Source organism: Hemiscyllium ocellatum, chromosome 20 (assembly GCF_020745735.1).
Source record: "Hemiscyllium ocellatum isolate sHemOce1 chromosome 20, sHemOce1.pat.X.cur, whole genome shotgun sequence".
Taxonomy (NCBI): domain Eukaryota; kingdom Metazoa; phylum Chordata; class Chondrichthyes; order Orectolobiformes; family Hemiscylliidae; genus Hemiscyllium; species Hemiscyllium ocellatum.
Window position 1 is genome coordinate 45,900,055 of NC_083420.1, and position 10,725 is coordinate 45,910,779.

Here is a 10,725-nt window from a genome sequence, read left to right on the forward strand (position 1 = left end):
GTAAGGCAAACTGAGTTTCATGCTTGACATTCAAGGGAGGAATGCAACATCATTCAGTCATTTGCTGATTTTGGGGAGAATATATGCTAATTGCCTTCCAAGTCACTTCACGTGACAGGAAAGTTTTCAAACAGTGATTCATTGACTGAGATAGTCTGAGGAATCAAGAACACTATATAAATGTGAGGTAAATCATTGTATTTACTGCATGGGCACTGTCCTAATGAATCTGATTGTTGAAGATTCTCTCTGATTGTGAATTTACTGACTCCATTCAAAGGAGGATCAGGAAATCAGGGACAGGCTTTTCACCTGACAGGTTACCATCCAGCTGGGAAAGATATAGATCATTCCCAAAACTATTTTAAAAAAGGATCGTTTGTTCCATAGCAAGCTGTTACGATCCATAAAGGCTTCTCCATCATCTCAGACAGAGGCAGCAGACTAATAAATGATGTGCAGTTCCTCCACAGACACATCAGGTCTCTTACACAAATATGGTATAGCCCCTGTATGATTTATGTGTGATTCTTGTACAACAGTGAGATTGATGCCGTGTATATGCAGGGTGCAGCCATTGCTCTTGATGCAGGACTACCAAGTAAATATTGCCGGCTGGAGAATTTTCAGGAAATTGAGAAGGTAACAAAGTAAGGAGAATGGTTTTTTAATTAAGGGAATAGAAAACCATATTTTTATTAATGAAAATGCATAGCCAGACTTGGCCACTTTTAGCTAGAAAATAACAGGGAATCTGTCACCATTATTGGGAGAATGTTATCATCGAATGGTTATAAGATTTATAAGCAATTTTACATGAATTACAGTATCGTAATCATTGGGAACGTCAACAATTTTTAAATCGACTATTATAAGACAGAGTGTAATGATTAAAATTGAGTAATTTTTTTTAGAATTTTGTAATTTTATCGGCTGTTTCTTTAATCATGACATAGCTTATGAAATGAAGAAAAATGCAACATTATTCCAGTCCTGCATTGCTCGACAGAATGAGTACCTGGCTTGAAGTTGTTGGTAAACTGTTGGGAAATACTGACTGGAACATAATTACAGACATGTTGAAAAACAAAGAAGTAGATATATATGTCCTCAAAGAGTAAAAAGGGTGAAAGGGTGAAGGAGATGGGAAATTGGAAAAGGAAGTCCAAGTGGTTCATCCAATGTTGAAAAGAGAATCAAACTGATGAAACCTATGTACTATGAGCCAATCGACTGTTCTCATCTACTCTTTCCATTATCAAAGAGAAGAAGTTACATCAAAAAATTATTCTGTTCTTTCTAGTCAGTTTGGCAAACAGAAACATTCACAAAACAGGGGCTATTGATTTGGCCAAGACAGAACACTGAATAATCTGAATTTGTATCAATGGGTGATAAAGATGTGACAAATGAGGTAAAAATGCATTCCTGATTTGCTGTGAGCCATTTTTTGACCAGTAAGAAAGTTAAAATGAGCCAAGTTTGTTAAAGAACAAAGTGAAGGGAATAAAACACAGAACATAAACACAACAGTCTATCTTCAGGTCTCAAAAAATTAAAGTGTCAACAATAGAATTGCTGGAATTCTGCATTAAAAAATGTTACATGCTGCATGATGAAAAACTGTAGATATTCAAATTGAAAGACTGAAAATACAATACAATGGGCTCGGAGTAGCTCTCTGTGAGTAATATCAGCTGAACACAGAAAGCTATAAAGAATAGGGGTGGGGTAATTAAATTTGTGACAGTAATTTCATAATCAATAACTCTTGATAAAGCAATAGAGATGAAGAGTCAGCTGCTATGTGTCAGCTTATCCACAGACATTCTCATCACTGTTACACAGTCAACATTTAGATCATTTTCATAGCAGTCATTCACTCAGAAAAAGCAAAAAAAAATTACTGCTTTGAGTTTTCTAATAAAGAGATAAGTCAAATAAAAGTTCTCCCTTTTCCTTCACTTCATCTCCATGGTTACCAGCAGCACTATAACGTGATAACCACATTCCCTACAGCGTAGCCTAGACAGTGATTGTCTGAGGGTGACAGACAAAGGGTATTATAGTCAAGCCCATTTCTGTTCAAACCCATTGTTTGTTATTAGATATCAGTAGTCCCTCTGTCATCAAGTTCAAATGGTAACTGCTGTATCTTGCTTGGCAGCTATGGCTGCCTCAACCTGTCCACCCCTCTCACCCACTCCAACCTCTCACCCTCGGAATGTGCAGCCCTCCACTCCCTCCACTCCAATCCCAACCTCACCATCAAACCGGCAGAGAGGGGAGGCGCGGTAGTAGTTTGGCGCACCGACTTTTACACCGCTGAGGCTAAACGCCACCTCGCGGACACCTCCTCCTACTGCCCCCTTGACCATGACCCCACGTCCCACCACCAAACCATCATCTCCCAGACCATCCATAACCTCATCACCTCAGGGGATCGCCCATCCACCGCCTCCAACCTCATAGTCCCACAACCCCGCACCACCCGTTTCTACCTCCTGCCCAAAATCCACAAACCTGACTGCCCCGGCCGACCCATTGTCTCAGCCTGCTCCTGCCCCACCGAACTCATCTCTGCATACCTCGACACGGTCCTGTCCCCCTTAGTCCAAGAACTCCCCACCTATGTTCAGGACACCACCCACGCCCTCCACCTCCTCCATGATTTTCGCTTCCCTGGTCTCCAACGTCTTATCTTCACCATGGACATCCAGTCCCTGTACACCTTCATCCCCATCACGAAGGACTCAAAGCCCTCCGCTTCTTCCTTTCCCGCCATACCAACCAGTACCCTTCCACTGACACCCTCAGTCAACTGACTGAACTGGTCCTCACCCTGAACAACTTCTCTTTCCAATCCTCCCACTTCCTCCAAACCAAAGGAGTAGCCATGGGCACCCGCATGGGCCCCAGCTATGCCTGCCTCTTTGTAGGATATGTGGGACAGTCCATCTTTCGCTACTACACTGGCACCACCCCCCACCTTTTCCTCCGCTACATCGATGACTGTATCGGCGCTGCCTCGTGCTCCCACGAGGAGGTTGAACAGTTCATCCACTTTACCAACACCTTCCACCCTGACCTCAAATTCACCTGGACCATCTCAGACTTCTCCCTCCCCTTCCTAGACCTTTCCATTTCTATCTCAGGCGACCGAATCAACACGGACATCTACTATAAACCAACTGACTCCCACAGCTACCTAGACTACACCTCCTCCCACCCTGCCCCCTGTAAAAATGCCATCCCATAGTCTCGATTCCTTTGTCTCTGCCGCATCTGCTCCCAGGAGGACCAGTTCCAATACCATACAGCCCAAATGGCCTCCTTCTTCAAGGACCGCAGATTCCCCCCAGACGTGATCGACGATGCCCTCCACCACATCTCCTCCACTTTCCGCTCCTCCTCCCTTGAGCCCCGCCTCTCCAACCATCACCAGGACAGAACCCCATTGGTTCTCACCTACCACCCCACCAACCTCCATATACAGCGTATCATCCGTCGTCATTTCCACCACCTCCAAACGGACCCCACCACCAGGGATATATTCCCTCCCTTATCAGCGTTCCGAAAAGACCAATCCCTCCATGACTCCCTCGTCAGGTCCACACCCCCCATCAACCCAACCTCCACTCCCGGCACCTTCCCATGCAACCGCAAGAAATGCAAAACTTGCGCCCACACCTCCTCCCTTACTTCTCTCCAAGACCCCAAGGGATCCTTCCATATCCACCACAAATTCACCTGCACCTCCACACACATCATTTATTGCATCCGCTGCACCCCATGTGGCCTCCTCTATATTGGGGAGACAGGCCGCCTACTTGCGGAACGCTTCAGAGAACACCTCTGGGACACCCGGATCAACCAACCCAATCACCCCGTGGCTCAACACTTTAACTCCCCCTCCCATTCACACTCCACCAAGGACATGCAGGTCCTTGGACTCCTCCATCGCCAGACCATAACAACACGACGGTTGGAGGAAGAGTGCCTCATCTTCCGCCTGGGAACCCTCCAACCACAAGGGATGAACTCAGATTTCTCCAGTTTCCTCATTTCCCCTCCCCCCACCTTGTCTCAGTCAAATCCCTCAAACTCAGCGTGGCCTTCCTAACCTGCAATCTTCTTCCTGACCTCTCCGCCCCCACCCCACTCCGGCCTATCACCCTCACCTTGACCTCCTTCCACCTATCGCATCTCCATCATCCCTCCCCCAAGTCCCTCCTCCCTACCTTTTATCTTAGCCTGCTGGACACACTTTCCTCATTCCTGAAGAAGGGCTTACGCCTGAAACGTCGAATCTTCTGTTCCTTGGATGCTGCCTGACCTGCTGCGCTTTTCCAGCAACACATTTTCAGCTATGGCTTAAGGCTGGAATCATCCAGATCCCAAATGCTAGGAGGCTCCTAGCAAAACTGAAGTCTTACAGTATTGCTAAGATACTTCAATCATTACACTGATACTAAAAATAACAAAATTGGAGCAACTTCCTGTTGATCAGAAAATCGCTACCAGTATGGATCCACAAACAGTTCTAACACATACCAAAAAAGATACACCAGTAGAGGCCAGGACACATGGCCAATTGGAAAATTCACCATCAGGGAAACTAATCCATCCCAATACATGGAAGAAAACACCATCAGAGCCCAATACCCACGCCAAACACAATCGGAAAATCATTAACAGAGACCTGCAAGGGTGATCCCAGCAAATGTCAACATATATCGAGAAATCATTTACAAAAGACCAGTTCTTGCAAGTTACCTTCATTTAATTAAAAAAATGCACAAGATTCAGCCAAAATTTTAGGTGGCTCAAAACCTGACGTTACCTGATCACAATGTAACTGAGATAACTGGAGTCTGCTACAAAGTCTCAGAAAGATACTTCAAAGGTTTCCTTTTCTATTTTTAATTCATTCACTGGACGGGAGTGTCATAGAGTTACAGAGAAACCTTGATTATCCGAATGAGATGGGCGGGCACTATTTTGTTTGGATAATTGATGATTCGGATAATCGATTTTACCTTGAACAAGGGAAGCCATACTGATCTAACGCTGTACTCTACCGGAGAATTTGTTTAAATCTATAATTTTAATGTATTGAACGCAAGAGGGCATGAATTTCACAGGATGAACAAAATAAAGCAATGATAACATGAGAAAACTTTTTATAAGTGCAGCAGTAATTGGCATTTGGCAAGGAGTGGTGAAGCCAGCATTAAACAAGGTTCCAAACAGCTTCTACAATGGTAAGAGCATTTATCAGTTTCTGGGAACACAGTCTCGCGATAGAAAGGCAGAAGCACCGCGTCACACATGTGTTTACATTCTCGGCCATTTTTTTTTCATGAACGACCTGGTAATGTGACGGGAATATTCTGTAAAACACTTACTTTTGCAAAGGACTGTTTAACAGCTCTTACCTAAAAAATATCCAGGCGCTGATCCTTGAGCTGCTTGTGTTCCTTTGTTTTTTGCCAGCGTTTTCACATGTTCTTTAGTACACGTACATCAAATATATCTTTGATATAACGTTTTTGTGGGACCTTGAAATCTTCTTCAGATTCTCCAAAATTCGGATAATCAATATTCAGGTAAATGAGGATCCTCTGTATACAGCATCGAAAAGAACTTTCGGTCCAACACATCCCCACTGACCTAGCCCCATTTGCCAGCATTTGGCCTATATTACTCTAAACCTGTGCAATTCGCGTACCAATTCAGATGCATTTTAAATGAACCCACCTCCACCTCTGCTCTGTCAGCTTGTTCCATACTTGCATCATCTCCTCTGTGAAAAAGTTATTCATTTTAAATCTTTCCCCTCTCAATTTAAACCTATGCCCTCTAGGCTTAGACTGTCCTACCCTGGGAAAAAGACCTTGGCTGCTCACCCTATCCATGCACCTCATGTTTTTATAAACCTCCATAAGGTCAGGCCTCAGCCTCTGACATTCCTGGTAAAAAGCTCCAGCCTATGCAACGTCTCCTTATAGCTCAAATCCTACAATCCCAGCAACATCCTTGTAAATCTTTGTTGAATCCTCACAAGTTTCACAACGTCATTGCTATAACAGAGAGATCAGAATTAAACACTATTCTAAATGTGGCCTCACCAATGTCCTGTACAGCCGCAACTTGGCATCCCAACTCCTATGCTCAATGCACTAACTAATGAAGGCAAGCAAGCCAAACATCATCTTCACCACCCTGTCTACCTGCATCTCACTTTCAAGAAACTATGCACCTACACCCCTACACCTCTTTGCTTGGCAACACTCCCCAGGGCCCTATCATTAACTGTAGAAGTCCTACCCTGGTTGCCTTACCCAAATGCAATACCTCATTTACCTAAACTCATCTCATCTGCCACTCCTCAGCCCATTGGCCCATCTGATTAAGGTCCTGTTGTACTCTGAGACAAACTTCATCACTGTCCTTCAATTTTGGTGTCATCTGCAAACTTACTAACCACACCTCCTATATGCACACACAAATCATTTATATAAAGAAGTGGACCCAGCACTGACCCTTGCGGCACACAGTTGGTCACAGTCCTCCAGTCTGAGAAACAACCCTCTACCACTACTCTCTGTCTCCTACCTTCAAGCCAATTTTGTATCCAATTGGCTAGCTCCCCCGGATTCCAAGTGATCTAACCTTGCTAACCAATCTATCATGTATCATGGGCTAGGCCAACCTTTATCGCCCATTTTCAATTGTCCAGAGGGCAGATAAAAGTCAACTACATTGCTGTGGATCTGGAGTCATAAGTAAGCTTGACTATGTAAGGGTAACAGTATCCTTCCCTAATGGATATTAGTGTACACAATGGTTTTTCCTGACGATTGACAGCGATTTCATGGTCATCTTAATTCCAGATTTCTATTGAATTCAAATGCCTCCAGCTGCCATGATGGGATTCAAACCCAGGTCTCCAGAACATTACCTGGATCTCTGGATAGCAATAATACACCAGGCCATCACCTCTCCCCTGTGAGCTATGCTACACTAAACCAAAATGACATAAGTTTCATTGGTTTGGAAATTGCTCAGACTCCTATTCCTTCAAAGAACTAAGCAGCTTGAATGGCATTGTCAATATTTAAACCCCTGGCAATATAAAAACACTAGAGAAGAAAGCAGCAGAGACAAGAGGTTTCCAGTGTGAAAGACTAAGGCCAAAGATAGCAGCCACTCACTATTACACCGACTGGTATGATCTTCTTAACTTAGTCTCGACATTCCAATGGAGACAAATGGGTGCTGGAGGAAATTGGGAAGATTGCCAAACGATTTGGTGTAAACAGACCAGAGGAATGTTTGGGCTTTGAAGGTGGGAGTAAAGGTAATGAGGCTACAAGAAAAGAAAACATGCTTTACGTACAGCAATCACAACAACTTGCATTTCCATTTCAAATTTCTGACAACAGATTATCGATCTGAAATGTTAACTGTTACCCTCTCCATAGATCCTGTCTGACCAGCTGAGTATTCCAGCTTTCACTTGCATTTATATCAGGTTGTTCACAAGGGTGACTAAAAGCTTGGTCACAGAAGTGAGCTCTGAGGACTATCATAAAAGAGAAAGCATAGAAAGGTAGAAAAGTTTAGAGTGGGAATCACAAGTCATGGTAACTGAACACACAGACACAATTGTATAGTAAAGGAAATTAGAAACATGCAAGAGGCCAAAATTGGAGGAGGACTGAGATTTTAGACAAGTGTTAGACTGGAACAAGTGAGAGAATGAGAGCAAGGCTCTGAAGGAATTTGAAAATAAGGATTAGAGTTTTGCAATTGAAGCAAAATGCTGGACTGTGGCCAATAAATGCATAAGCAAGGCAAGGGGTGCTTGGACCAAATATAAACATCAATTGGGAATTGCCCTGCTTTCTATCCAAGTCAAACACTGTGTGGCACAACATATGGTGAATTGGTGTTCTCAATATGTGTTGTTCTGGAATGAAAAGCCTCATTTAAAAGGAGCCAATTCCTGTCTGCTCACAACAGTGCTCCAAAGCAATAACTTTTAACAGCAGCGTTAATGGGTTGTTTTAAAATTTCAACAAATCTCTTACTTGAAATCTGCTTTCCATTTAGCAGTAACTCTATCATAGCTCTGGTTATAACACTACAGTGTTTGTGTAAATTGGGTAGGATGTAGCCATTCACAATGGCATGTTGACTACACCAACACCAACATTACTTGCACACTCCTCATGCATTTTGAAACGCACCCTTGTTGTAACACAATGGCATCCATTTTATTGAGACAAAGTTTCCATGCTTCAAAATGACTGATTTCCATTGTGCATCTTCACGTCAGAGAGAGAGGGAACATTTGTTGTATACTGGAAGAATCAACCTGTTTCTTTCTTTTAATATAGAATGGCAGCTTGTTAGCTACTTGGAATTAATTTATATAACATTACATTTTTGATGTATACAGAATAAATAAAGTATTCCACCTCATCAGGATGAAAGAAACAAAGAGAGATTTAAATTGGATAGTACCCTCCCTCCTACCCCAACCAATGGCTATAGGGATCACAATACACCATTAACCTGTATCCAGTGATTTTAACAGAGATACCGTTTTGCAGCAAGAGGCAAATATTAGAGGTGGCAAGTACCACTTGAAGCCTGCATGACTGCTTTATATAAAGCCTACATCCACTGTGGGTACAGCAGAAGGGCCTGGGAAAGAGCGAAGACTGAGTTCCAATGCTGTCAGATGCTATACTTGAGATGTTATGGAGGAGGTGGAGTTGAGGAGCATGTCCTGTATACACAGTGGGCTGGGAGGTTTTCCAGACAGTGGTTAATTGGCAATGGGAGTAGGCAGCCATGGAGGCCAGTGCTGGCAGTCAAGCCTCAAAGGTCTGGATGCAGTTTTGCAAGTCATTCAATGATCTCCCAGGGATGGTCAAGATCAATACATATCCCATCTACATACCTCAGCCTTTGTTTAATTTATTACATTCCCATCACTCATCTACAGACAGCCCCCATCAATCAATCCTTATACCGAACACTCATATGCTTAGCCTTATCCTCCCATGTTTCATACTGCTGAAAGACTCTAGAGCACATCTCTCAGGTTGCACACACTGCCATATTCAACTAGATTAAATACCCTGTGGAAACAGGCCCTTCAGCCCAACCAGTCCACACCGACCCTTCAAAGAGTAACCCACCCAGACCCATTTCCCTCTGACTAATGTACCTAACCCTATGCGCAATTTAGCATGGCCGACTGTGGGAGGAAACCAGAGCACCCAGAAGAAACCCACGCAAACACAAGGAGAATGTGCAAACTCCACACAGACAGTTGCCTGAGTCTGGAATCAAACCTGGGACCCTAGTACTGTAAGGCAGCATGCTAACCACTGAGCCACCCATTCAAATGGCAGCAGTTGGATATGAACCCATGCCTTCTTTGAGACTGGAGCCTTAATCCAGCACCTTAGACCACTTGGCCACACTACCAGCTGCAAAAAGCCTATAAACTGGTGTTGTGTGATTTTCACGTACACTTCAGTCTCACACGCAAATCACGACAATGACTAAGTGCTGAAACTGAGTGGGGGCTGGCAACTGTGCTAAATGCGAAGAGGCCCCAGTGAGGTTTGAACTCACGACCTCTGGTTTACAAGACCAGTGCTCTAACCACTGAGCTATGGGGCCTGGCAAAATGTGAAGTAGCAAAGGGATGGGTGGCCAGAACAATTGGATCACTGGCAGTAGGAGGATTCAAACCCACACCTTGACTAAGGCTGGAATGTGAATCCAGCACCTTAGACCACTCAACCACACTACCAACCTCTATTGCTGTGATCATATCAGCTGAGAGGTTGTTTAACATTCCTTGACACAATACCCTCTCTTGCATGACAATTAAGCACACAAGTGGAGACACCCAAGAACTAACTGACCCAGCAGGTACTGCTGCAGCCCCCAATCACAACAGAGAAAATACTGCTGGCCATTATTACATAGAACGCATTGGGAGATGCATTACTGGGACTATGGCCCGTGGTGGATTTGAATCCATTATCAATGTTGGTATATTTAATACCTAATTCTCCTTTTTATCGCTGACTTCCCCAACATCATTAAATCTCTTCTGATTTTCAAACTGTTATAGTCTAAATATTCAATTTGCTGACCTTCCTACCAACTCAAACCTTACATTGCTGCTTACTCACCCCACATAAATCTTATGGTAGACCCAAGGAAAGGTGTGCGTCTGGTGAGGCATCAAGCCTGAGTCAACCTCAGTCAGAGCTGGGGACAAGGGTAAAACAAGAGTAAGATTGCAAGAAGGTGAAGTTGTAGAGGAGTTCTACTGAAGAAGACTTCAGTGAAGGTGAACTGTCGCTAAATGATCATACCGACTGTCAAACATCCAGTAAGTAATAAGTTAAAATTTCCTCCCATTGAATGTTAGGAAGACTGAAGCTTTAGTCTATGATCCACACTACAAACAGGCTGCAACCCTTCCTCTAGCAACTCTTGGAGACTGAAACAGATTGTTTAACGCCAGTGTCGCAAATCCAACTTTGAGATAAGGTTCCTATCACATATCCCCATACGACTGTCTACTTCCATTCCATAACATCACCTGACTCCATTCCCTCTTAGTTCATCAATGCCTTTGTTCACTGTACATTTGATTATTCCAACAAACTCTTGATCAGCCTCCCA

The 10,725-nt window shown here is 43.7% G+C and overlaps 1 non-coding gene across 1 annotated transcript; it reads right to left on the minus strand.

Annotated features, from left to right (window-relative positions):
* Positions 1-9,632: 9,632 nt before the first annotated feature.
* On the minus strand, positions 9,633-9,705 carry trnat-ugu (transfer RNA threonine (anticodon UGU)). Its single transcript has one exon. It is a non-coding gene; the product is annotated as a tRNA-Thr (tRNA).
* Positions 9,706-10,725: the final 1,020 nt, after the last annotated feature.